Source organism: Microcaecilia unicolor, chromosome 8 (genome assembly GCF_901765095.1).
Source record: "Microcaecilia unicolor chromosome 8, aMicUni1.1, whole genome shotgun sequence".
NCBI classification, from domain to species: Eukaryota; Metazoa; Chordata; class Amphibia; order Gymnophiona; family Siphonopidae; genus Microcaecilia; species Microcaecilia unicolor.
This window is the reverse complement of record NC_044038.1, coordinates 199,795,258-199,808,215: the sequence shown is the minus strand read 5'-3', so window position 1 is coordinate 199,808,215 and position 12,958 is coordinate 199,795,258. Positions and strand designations below refer to the sequence as shown.

Genomic DNA, 12,958 nt, shown 5'->3' with positions numbered 1-12,958 from the left:
CCCTGGCCATGTGACCTTAGCCTCAGTATTTGAATAACAAAGCAGGAAAGAAAGAAAGACCTTCTGTGCCGTATGGAATCCTAGCAGCCACAAAGCACTCGGCAATGCCAAGTATCAGAGCTCACCAGCAACTCTCACCAGAGAAGTGGTATGGCCCGATATGTATTACAGCTCACCAGCAACTCTCACTAGAGAAGTGGTATGGCTCACTTGTACTATAGCTCACCAGCAACTCTCACCAGAGAAGCGATATGGCTCACATGTAATATAGCTCACCAGCAACTCTCCCCAGAGAAGTGGTATGGCTCACGTATAATATAGCTCACCCGCAACTCTCACCAGAGAAGTGGTATGGCTCACATGTAATATAGCTCACCAGCAACTCTCCCCAGAGAAGTGGTATGGCTCACGTATAATATAGCTCACCCGCAACTCTCACCAGAGAAGTGGTATGGCTCACTTGTCTTATAGCTCACCAGCAACTCTCACCAGAGAAGTGGTATGGCCCACTTAAGATTTTATATATATTCCATCAACTGAGCTTACCAGCAACTCTCACCAGAAAAGTGGTAAATCATATTTAAGGTTTTATAGATATTCCAGCAACTGAGCTCAGCCACAACTCTCACCAGAGAAGTGGTATGGCGTATTTAAGGTTTTATAGATAGATTCCAGCAATTGAGCTCACCAGCAACCACCAGAGAAGTGGTATAGACCACGTAAAGTTCTGTATATATATAGTATTGTTCCACGAATCGTAAAGGAATGAATACACTTCCTACTGAATACACTTCCTACTTAATAAAAGAAGCTAAAGAGTAGAGAGAACATGGGAGGGGCCTGGTCCGGTCCGGAGGGACTAAAGGAAAGCAAATTAGCAGGTAAGATCTAATTTCTCCTTCCTTAGCGTCCCTCCGGACCGGACCAGGATTGGACTGATGGGAAGTACCAAAGCAGTAATCTGAAGGGAGGGACCCTATGAAAACTGCAGAGAAATGTTCATGCTGCATAGGCCACCTGGCGACAACTAACATGTAGTGTGTCCCAATGAGCAAAATAAAATGAAACTAGGACTAAGTTGCCAACTTACCAATGTGCACCGAGAGCACCAAAAATCGCCGTAGTAAGAATAGAGCCCGCTTCTGAAGTTGTGGAATATGTTGTAATACGCTGTGGAACTGCCCTCTCAGCGAGAAGAGAAATAGACATTCTCATTTCCTTGATCCTTCGCGATATAGCGGGTTAGAAACAATGAAAAACTTTTACGCCTACTGGCTAGAAGGACAAAACCAATAAGAAAAAACCGATTGGGAAAGGTGAAAACTTTAAACTACAGCAGACCGAAAAGAAGTTACCAACCGTAGAAGTATTCCACACATAGATCTACTTGCTGCAATGGCTACTGGGAAACACTGCTTGAAGAGGAAAACTTTATAGAAAAAGTTATGGCTACTAGAAAACAGAACTTTAAGAGTCTGTTCACCTAGTTCACCTAGCTGGTGGACGAAGCGGGAGGTACAGGTGCAGGACTCCTTTAAGAAACCGCTTTGACAGTGGATGCTGCATAAGCGTGCGGTTGTCAACAGTATCATGCATCACTGATAGAGCTGCCAAATGAACTCTAATGGATGAGTAAGACAGACAAGATTTCGCAAGATGCAGAAGATATTCCAAAACATGCAAAATGGATACTGTTTGTGGAATGAAGTGGCGAGAGGAGTACCACAGAGTGAACCGTCGCCACTTTGATTCATAGGACTTTAATGTAGATTTCTGTCTGGAAGCAATTAAAACGTGAAGTACTTCCTGCGAAAATATCAAAGATGTTGCAGACCCAATAACCACGCCATAAGTTTGAGTGACTGGGGGTCCGGATGTAGAAGGGTGCCTTGGTTCTGCGTAAACACCTAGTGAGATGATGGAAGAAACGCATAAAGAAGGTTGAAAAACCCCTGCTGGATGTTGGCATCTGTCCCTGTCTCCGTCAAGACTGTTGATGAACGGAAGAAGCAAGAAATGTTCGTGAGCCTGAAGGCAAAAAGAGATAGCCCTGAAGTGTCGCAGTGAGGAAGTAAGGCTGAAAAAATGAGAGTCCATTCACCTAAACGCAGGGTGACACAACTAAGAAAAAATGAGTACAAACTCAAGAGTATACTCTTAACTCCTCCTTGGCGGATGACATAACCCATTGCCATGGCAAGGACCAACATAGCTCTCTCCGCCTTGTTTGTCAGTAGGGAAAACAAAATTCACCCGAAGGTAAAACGAATTGCTGAGGTCCCCCAGAAAAAAAATATATACAAACAAGCTTCTGCCAAAAAGTGTACTGCACAAAGCATCCCAATGACAGAACTAAGGTTCTTGAGATAACTAGATGACACTTAAATAGCGCGATTGATGACCCTGAGATTCGCAATAGGATGAAGGAAAATTCCTTCTTGGGCATTAGAAAGTAAAATTGCATTCTGCAGAATAGAGCGAGGAAATGGCCGAAGGCCCAAGGTCACCAAGAAAAATATAAACTGGGATGTTTGCAGAGGAGACAAAAGATTGTGCGCCAACCTGACTAAACAAAGAGAAAATCAGAGATATCTGATGAGAGATCAAATGAGAGGCCTGGCTACAATCACCACCCAACCTAGAGACTGTAAGAAATGCAACACCCGGTGCGTGACCTGAGAACTCTGCTGATAAGACTTTCTCCAATTAGGCAGTCGTCTAGGTAAGAATGAAATGACCCTAAGAGCGCAATGAACATCCTCTTAGATCTATAAAAGAACGGAAGAGAGAGTACTGCTGAAAATGACCGGTTAATGCATAAGCAAAAAACTAGCCATTCTCTGGATCCTGAGGAGAAGAGGAAGGGTGACCAAGGACACCAGTTAAATAGGGCTACAAACTCCAACCCTATCTCTATGGCGTTCCATAGTTGGGTAAGTTCTGAATATAGAAAGTTCTGAATATAGGAGTCCACCAGCTATGGTAGTACGCTCCGGACAGAAAAAAATTGTCCCAGTATGAACGTCTGATTCACCGGCCTGTAATTTCTTGGATCTCCCTAATCCACATACCACTAATCCACGTACCACGGTCATGCGTCCTCCCTCACTGAGATGTAGATTGTAAGCTCCTTTGAGCAGGGAACGTCCTTCTTTGTTAATTTGTACAGCGCTGCGTAACCCTAGTAGCGCTCTAGAAATGTTAAGTAGTAGTAGTAGTAGTAGTACCAGACTCACACCCAATAGATATGAACGTTGAGCTTGTTTCAGGTTAAAACACCGAACCTAGGCCCAGGGTCCCTGGTGTTCCTAGTGGTGAACAGCCATGGCAAATATTGTATGCGTTAGTTTGCAGAATTACTGCAAAGCCTTGCTTTTGGAGCAGAGATTTCTGTTCGATACTCTCGTGAGATGTTTTTTTTTTTTTTTTTCTTTAATGCTGTTCTGGCTGTAGAAAGGTGGACATTTGAGCTTCCCCAGAATGGCAAAACTTATGTACCTATGCCCATTAGATATGAATGCTGGACTTGATGGACTTTAGGCCTTACCCAGCATAACCATACTTATGTACCTATGGTATAAATACACAGAAAGTGAGTGAATCCCCTTCCAATTGAAAGAACACTCTGGAGTGAAGGCGCATAGAATGAAAATGAAAAAGGACAAACTTGGAAATTACCTGTAACGAAAAAAGTGAAGTTGTGCCACAGCCACTTGGTGAAGGCAGTGTAGACAAGACTGTATCTGAATTCAAGAAAGCTTGATATAACATCAGGTCTCTAAGGAAGAGGAAGAGATAGCAGATGGTATGTATAGGCATACTGGACCAAACCAGGATGTTTATAATCTGCCAATGCTGAACTGATAGAGTAGAGACAAACACGAGTAGATGGTTTGAGGACCGTCCACTATCTTTAAGTGAAAGGATGACTTTATTCTCTAAGTGACCATATGTCCTGTAAAAACCAGAAGAAAGCTAAAATGAAATATGAGAGGCTTCAAGGCAGTTGGAAAAGAAGGGAAGACATGAATAAAGCATGCCTGCTAAGGCAGCTGAGTGACTGGGAGCTTGGTAGACAGGACTGTCCCTCAGAGAATATGAAAGAGCTGATATATCCCCATGGCATCTGAACAATATACTGTATGCCTCTAGAGAAGGCTTCTTAAAGTCGGAAAAAGAAAACACTGTATAACACTACAGCCATTGAGAGTGTATGTTAAGTTCTTAAAACACTATATAACATCATAGGCATGGAGTAAAATGCTTGAAAGGAACTAAGATATTATGGTCAGAATTGCAAAGTACCAATCAATTGACTCTTAGACAATGTAGTCCTATTCACCAGGGAATGAGAAAGACAGAAATTTACTCTATGCCTATAGAGAAAGTTTCTAAAGTTCTTAAAACACTGTATAATACTACAGCTATTGAGGAAAATGCTTGAAATGAATTATGATATTATGATAAGATGTAGATTTTCCACCAGGCAATGAAAAATGACTGAGCACCAGAAAAAACTAGTGTTAACAGCCCCGTGATACATAGAAATTTAAAAGAAGAAAAGCTTGTTATATATCCATATATGAAAGGAGCCCCCTTTCAACCAAATATTGCCTGCTGATGTGAAGAGCATTTTAGAATACGCCGTTCAGCACATACAAAAGTGTACACATCTTGGAGCCGAACTGCTCTATGAACTGCAGCCTTACCTTCAGCAGAGAGATCCCCGACTGATAAGATGGAGGGAGAAACAAAATGGCCGCCGTTCGCGCCACTGGCCCTGTGGCGATCATCGACAGCGCGCCCGACACCTCCGAACAAGCGGAGCCCAGTGGAACGGCGAAGAAACAACAGCCGGCGAAAAAGGCCCCGAAAAAACTGGAGGCAGCACCGGACCCGAAGAAACCTTGAAGGGAGAGCAAAATTTACACGTTCCGGCTGCGTGAACTGCGCGACGCTGACCGACAGCAGCTGTATGAACTTTTAAGCCATATCGGAAAAAACAGGTGGCCGCGCTTACGCGGTTCGCACCTTTTTTTTTTTTTTTCATTTGTTTAAACTGCCGCCGCCAAAATGCAAGAAAATGGAGGAAATTAAATCTGACGAGAAAAATCGCTGTTTAAAGTCACAGATACTGAATTATTTTCTTCTATTTGTTTTTTTTGTTTTTTTTTATAACCCCTCAATCATAATAAAACACTGGAGCTGCCTGCTCGTTAGAAGTCTGGGGAAAGAAAGGCTGCTTCTTTGAATTTCCTTTTATTTGATTTAATTCTTTTAAAGCAGCTACCTGTTAAAAGTGGCTGCCTCTCCCAAAGACGGTACACCTTTCCAGAGAAAGGGAATGCCCTTCCCTGCTAAGCCAGGGAGATGGGGAGGAAGGGGGGTGGACTCGAGACACCCGAGTTTAACACCCCCGAGGCTGTCAAAGAAAGAAGAGAAAGGAAACCCTGTCAAGCCTCTAAATAAGACTCCAGGCACAGAAGAATTATCACAAATATCTGTAATATCTAAAGAGAAAAGGAGAGAGACTAATGGGCTCACTTCCTACCTGCTGGGAGACTGAGAAAATACTGAGGCTAAGGTCACATGGCCAGGGCTCCTATTGGCTCTATAGAGTCAGAGTTTTTTCTCAGTCTCCACCTGCTGGTAGGCGAGCACAACCCATCAGTCCAATCCTGGTCCCGTCCGGAGGGACGCTAAGGAAGAGCATTTGCTTTAAACTTTGCTTTAATTCGTTTATTCAGTCCTTTCATGCACATGATTTTGTTTTATAAACCCAAAGGTGATTCCTAAGGGCAGTATAAACTGTATTGTTTCTGACTACTTGTTTTGGACCGCTTTGGGCCCTGCTAATCTGTACATCGGCTGTTTTAGCAGAGTATTGAAGAAAATGATTTAATGTTACTTTTACTAGAATTTTACTGCTTGTAGAACCTGGCTTTCTTGGGAGGGGGTGTCAAAGTGACTGCAGCACGGCAAAGGCTGGGCGGGCCAGTATGGAGGAGATTATTTGTGGCGGGGACGGGTTAGACTCCCACGAGGATGGGCGGGGACAAGTTAGATTTCTGTCCCCATGCAACTCTCTAATCTCTACCTTCCTCTGCTGGTAGAGAGAGACAACCAATGGTTTGGACTGCATTAGCAGGATAAGGAAGTTTATTATAATTTCTGTGTTGTTACAGTGTACAGAATACAAAAAGAGGAACATATCCCAGATATGGGCTACAATAAACCCACAGCTTCTGCTAAATGCGACAGGATTCATTTTTCTCTACATTTTAGAAGTTAGAAGTTCTCCCTTGTTTAGCACTCACAGCCTATTCAGGTGTTAAAACTTTAAACATTTCCCAGCATAAAGAATGGAGTAATTTGGTGGATCATTATTCCATATTAATTTATGTTGCCATTTGTTACAGAATCTGTTATTTTAAGCTATGGTTTCTTGTTTTCATTAATGTTGACTATGGCTTTAGGACTATACTAATCTCTAGAGCTGATTATTTCAAATGTTGTACTATGCTCCAAGCACTTTTAGCAAGACAGCATGCAACCAGAACATTGAAATAAAGGTAACATTTATTTAACTTGCTTCATGCAAGTTGACCTGCACTTTCACTGAGAACTTCTAAAGATAAGGGCAGGAGAAGGGGCAGGAACCAGGTAGCAAAAAGGTGAAATTATGTCGTACCTGATCAGGCGACCCTCGGGGGGAGGAATGCTGGCTTCGGCCTAACCCCTGGTAAGCCTTTCCTCGGCTGAGAGGTGCCCAGCTCTACCACCGGCTGCCTTTCAGGTGCTGTGGAGGACTTGCAGCTCATCTGCATATCCTTTACAGCCTTCTCCTGGGTAACTCCCAGGTCCACTCCGATCCACTCAGAGCCTCTGCTCTAGGGGTATTTTTCTCTTGACATTTATTTTTCTCCCAGTTACTACTCATGGCTCCTTGGTACTGTCCCTTCCTAATCAGTTTCTCCATCTGAAACCACTGTATAATGTAGGAACACATTGTCCACCCTCTGTATTCATCATCTCACCATCTCTTTTTTTCAGCTCTCAACCTTCAACATTTCCGTCCTTCCATTCATCCATCTCCTTTCTATCTGAGTACATCTCTCCTACTTTTCTCCGTACTCTCTTGCTCCTTCTCTTGCTCTCCGCTGGGGACATTAATCCCAATCCTGGTCCTACACATCAGCTCTCATCCTATTTGTGCAGGTCACACCGTGATATCTCCAATCTAATTTCTGTTCCTCTCCTCCCCCCTCCTTCCCTGCCTTTCTTTTGCGCTCTGTGGAATGCCCACTCTAACAAAACATCCATGACCTCTTTATCTCTCGTACTCTCCATCTGCTTGCTCTAACTGAAACTTGGCTTTACCCTGAAGACTCTGCTTCAGTCGCGGCCCTATGCCATGGAGGTTTATCTCCCATACTCCTCGCCCGGTTGGCCGCGGAGGTGGTGTCGGGCTACTACTTTTACCCTCTTGTAGATTTCAACCTCTTCTTCCACCTCAGTCTCACTGCTTTTCTTCCTTCGAAGTCCACTCCATCCGTCTATTTGCTCCTCTGCCTCTCCGAGTAGCAGTCATTTATCGACCCCCTGATAAGTCCCTTTCTTCCTTTCTCACTGACTTTGATGCCTGGCTTCCCTTCTTTCTTGAACCTTCATCTCCTTCAATCATTCTTGGGGATTTTAACATTCACGATAATGATCCCTCTGACTCTTATGCTTCTCAGTTTCGTGCTTTAACATCCTCATTCAATCTTCAACTATACTCCACTGCCCCCACTCACAGGAATGACCACTATCTTGATCATATCTTCGTCTCAAACTGCTCACTCTCCAGTTTCTGTGTATCAACTCTTCCCCTGTCTGACCATCATCTGATAATTTTCACACTTAAAACACCCTCCTCCCTAGTCCTGTCCAATCTTAACCAATACATTTAGGAATCTTCAGGCTATTGACCCTTCTACTCTGTCCTCCAGTGTCAAATCTCTTCTCTACAACTATGTTATCCAAGTCTGTCAATGAGGCTGTCTCTTCCTATAATACTATTCTCTCCTGTGCTCTGGATACTCTTGCTCTTCCCATTCCCCGTTCTGTAAAACGTGCCAAACCCCAGCCTTGGCTGACCTCTAGAATCCGCTACCTACGTTCCTGTGCCCGCTCTGCCGAACGCCTTTGGCTGAAATCCCGTGCCCATGCTGACTTCGTACATTTCAAATTCTTGTTGACCTTCTTCCAGTCTGCTTTTTTACTTGCCAAACAGGACTAATACATCCAGTTGACAAATTCTCTTGGCTCAAACCCTCAACGTCTCTTTGCCACACTGAACTCTCTCCTCAAAGTGCCTTCACTTCCAACTCCCCCTTCACGTTCCTCCCAGACTCGGGCTGAGTACTTTCATGATAAGGTTCACAAGATTAAACTTGAATTCTCAACCAGGTCACCTTCACCTCTCCTTCCCTTAGTCCATTCTCTCAACCCTCCAACCCCTGCCTCCTTTTCTTCCTTTTCTGAAATCACTGAAGAGGAAACTGTACATCTTATTTCCTCCTCAAAACTAACTACCTGTTCCTCTGATCCTAATCCCACCCATCTACTTAACACTATCTCTTCTACTGTCATCCTTTTTGTCATATCCTCAATCTTTCACTATCCATTACGACTGTTCCTGATGCCTTCAACCATGCCGTAGTCACACCATTCCTTTAAAAACCTTCATTGGACCCTACCCGTCCTTCCAACTATCGCCCCATCTCCCTCCTCCCTTTCCTATCCAAGATACTTGAACGTGCTCGTTCACCGCCGTTCCCCTGACTTTCTTTCATCTCAAGCTATTCTTGATCCACTTCAATCTGGCATTCGCCCCCTTCATTCAACTGAAACAGCGCTTGCTAAAGTCTCCAATGATCTGTTCCTGGCCAGATCCAAAGGTCTCTATTCTATCCTCATCCTTCTCGATCTATCTGCTGCTTTTGACACTGTTGATCATAGCCTACCCCTTGATACACTGTCCTCACTTGGATTTCAGGGCTCTGTTCTTTCCTGGTTTTCTTCATTTCTCTCCCAGCAAACCTTTAGTGTAGTGGATCCTCCTCTACTTCTATCCCACTGTCAGTTGGTGTACCTCAGGGATCTGTCCTGGGACCTCTTCTTTTCTCCACCTATACTTCCTCCCTTGGTACTCTGATCTCATCTCATGGTTTTCAGTATCATCTTTATGCTGACTCCCAGATCTACCTCTCCACACCAGAAATCTCAGCTGAAATCCAGGCCAGCCTGCCTGTCTGACATTGCTGCTTGGATGTCTCAGCACCATCTGAAACTAAACATGACCAAGACTGAGCTTCTCATCTTTCCCCCTAAACCAATCTCTCCTCCTCCATTCTCTATTTCTGTGGATAACATTCTCATCCTTCCTGTCTCATCTGCTTGTAACCTTGGGGTCATCTTCGACTCCTCTCTCTCCTTCTCTGCACATATTCAGCAGACTGCTAAAACCTGTCATTTCTTTCCCTGTAATATCATCAAAATTCACCCTTTCCTTTCTGAGCACACTACCAGAACCCTCATCCACACTCTTATCACCTCTCGCTTAGACTATTGCAACTTGCTTCTCACAATTTTCCCACTTAGCCATCTCTCTCCTCTTCAATCTGTTCAAAATTCTGCTGCACGACTTATATTCCGCCAGTGTCGCTATGCTCATATTAGTCCTCTCCTCAAGTCACTTCACTGGCTTCCTATCCGTTTCCACATACAGTTCAAATTCCTCTTATTGGCCTATAAGTGCATTCACTCTGCAGCTCCTCAGTACCTCTCCACTCTCATCTCTCCCTACATTCCTCCCCGGGAACTCCGTTCACTGGGTAAATCTCTCTTATCTGCACCAGTCTCCTCCACCGCTAACGCCAGACTCCGTTTCTTTTATCTTGCTGCACCATATGCCTGGAATAGACTTCCTGAGCCGGTACAACAAGCTCCATTTCTGGCCGTCTTCAAATCTAAGCTAAAAGCCCACCTTTTTGATGCTGCTTTTAACTCCTAACCCCTATTCACTTGTTCAGAACCCTTATTTTATCGTCCTCACTTTAATATTCCATTATCTCTTGTTTGTTCTGTTTGTCTGTCCTAATTAGATTGTAAGCTCTGTTGAGCACAGACTGTCTCTTCATGTTCAAGTGTACAGCACTACGTACATCTAGTAGCGCTTTAGAAATGATAAGTAGTAGTAATAATTTCCTTTTTTAGTCAGCTGCAGCATTCTGAACATGCAGATGTTAAGAACATTAAGTGTTGCCATACTGGGACAGACCAAAGGTCCATCAAGCCCAGTATCCTTTTACAACAGTGGCCAATCACAGGTCACAAGTATCTAGCAAGATCCTAACAGTAAAACAGATTTTATGCGGTTTACCCTACAAATAAGCATTGGACATTCTCAAGTCCATCTTAATAATGTCTTATGGACTTTTCTTTTAGGAAATTATCCAAACCTTTTTTTAAACTCTGCTAAGCTAATTGCTTTTATCATATTCTCTGGCAACAAATTCTAGAGTTTACTTACACATTGTGAGAAAATATTTTCTACGGTTTGTTTTAAATTTACTACTTAGTAGCTTCATTGTGTTATCCCTTCCTACCAGCAGATGGCGGTAGAGAAAAAAAGCAAGGTTTTTTTTCAATGAACTCACCAGTATAACCTGCTGATGCTCTGGGAAAGTTACAGTATGCATCTGCCAAAGTAGCATAAGGTCCCTTTGAAATGCACACTCATGCCCCATCAACCACTGCAGCTGCAATAAATGCAAGTAAGCATAACATCACAGAGTGGCACTCATACTACAACGTCACATGAGCTTAACACCACAGAGTGGTACTCACAACTCTCCATTTCCAAGGATCACCTCACAGTAGCTTGTTCTTGGTTTTTTGTTTGTTTGTTTTCCTTTTATTTAAGAGCAGAGCACCACAAGAGCCCTGGGCTTTAAAACAATGCAGCTGACTAAAGGAAAGGAAATCATCAAGTACAACAAACTTCAAAGGGAAAATTAGGTTCTTACCGTGATAATTTTCTTTCCATTAGTCATAGCAGATGCAGCCATTACAGATGGGTTGTGTCCATCAACCAGCAGAGGGAGATAGAGAGCACACTTTTTCAGTGCCTCATACCAGCTTGCTCCACTGCCTCTCTTCAGTATTTGAAGCTTCCAAAGCAGTATGGCAAACCGCAATGGGAATAACATGAGCTTTCCTCACAGCGAACGATGGCCCTACAACAAAGGGCATTAACTCAGAATGGAGGGAATGAAACATCCTCCCGGAGGGCATAAACTCATCCTCCACTGAGACATAACTGGAGGGAATAAACTCATCCTCCCGGAGGGAATAAACATCCTCCAAAACATGAAACTGGAGGGAATTAAGTCATCCTCCTTTAATTGAACAAGAATCCTGAAGACTGTTTTCCGACTTTCTCCCAAGGACGGAATCTCCAGGAAACATGAACAGAACCTGAAATAGATTTACAGCAGATAGCAATCAGACAGGGAGGGATCATGGCTGCATCTGCTATGACTAAAGGAATGAAAATTATCACGGTAAGAACCTAATTTTCCCTTCCTTGTCATCAAGCAGATGCAGCCATTACAGATGGGATGTATCAAAGCAATCCCTAGATAGGGTGGGAACAAGCCACACCACGCGCCAGCACTTGTGCTCCAAAATGTGCGTCCCTCCTGGCAGCCACATCCAACCTGTAATGTCGGGCAAAAGAGCTTAGAAGCCCATGTTCCTGCACTACAAATCTCTTGAAGACAGAATGCTCCAGTTTCTTATGGAGGTGCAGCATTCTATGAAGGGGAAAGAGCCCTTTGTGCTTCATATTCTGCCAATTATCAGGGAATAACGCCTCAGAGGGCATACCCAGGCTAGAATCCACTGGGGGGGGGGGGGGGGGGGGCATTAGAAGAGGCCCCTGCAGGGCTTTGTGGGACAGCTCTTTTAAGCATGTATGCTTTATGCATTAATAAGACAAAATCAGGGGAGAAAAACTCACCCTGGGCACCCGGATCTCTGCCGGGGCTAGTAGCTCTCATATCAGCCTCACTCAGAGGCCTCCCCCCAGGCTCAGGACTCTCCATCTCAGCGGAGGTCGCGCCATGTGGTAAATTCAAAATGGCAAAGAATCGTCGCTCGCCATGCTCGGGCCGGCTCTAACGTCTGTACAGCAAGATTTACAGAGCCCCAGCTGCTGATCTGCGCTTGCCACACTTGGAACAGTGCTTTACTGTCTCCGCAGCCATCGCCGAAAACGGCGGTAAAATTCAAAATGGCAGTTCATGCCAAATCGCCCCGATCGCGGGCCCACCCCGGAGGAGTCAGAAAACACTCTTACCTCACTGGACCGAGTATCACAGCTCCGGTCCCACAGAAAAAGGCTAGGAAAAAACCTCTGTTCCAGCGTCTAAGCGCGACGTGACTTTTTTTTTTTTTTTTTTAACGCTGTGAGGAAAGCAGAGGTAAATAGAACTCCGGAGGCTCAGGTGAGTGGAAAAGGCAGGGAAAGGGCGAACCTATGTGCCTGCATCCATTGTTGGTGGGGAAGGACAGGGAAAGCTAAGCAATGTGTCCACATCCACGGAGTTTTGGGTAAGGCAGGGAAAAGGCGAACCTATGTGCCACTACTTGATTGTCTGTACATTTGTCCATTAGATTGTAAGCTCTTCGAGCAGGGACTGTCCTTCTATGTTATATTGTACAGCGCTGCGTAACCCTAGTAGCACTTTAGAAATGTCAAATAGTAGTAGTACTTTAAAGTGAAGCTGCTATAGCCTCCAACACCCCTGCTAACAACTGGCAAAAGCACAGGAGCAACCTCCAGGCAGATTTTAGATGGAGCTCAAAGTAGCTGCAGCCACTCTGCTAGGGGAGATAGAGAATACTGAGG

At 44.2% G+C, this 12,958-nt stretch overlaps 1 protein-coding gene across 5 annotated transcripts in view; it reads right to left on the bottom strand.

The window, feature by feature from the left end:
* The window catches only part of DIDO1 (death inducer-obliterator 1), a 366,889-nt gene that overhangs the window by 246,983 nt on the left and 106,948 nt on the right, over window positions 1-12,958 (bottom strand). The window lies entirely within an intron of this gene.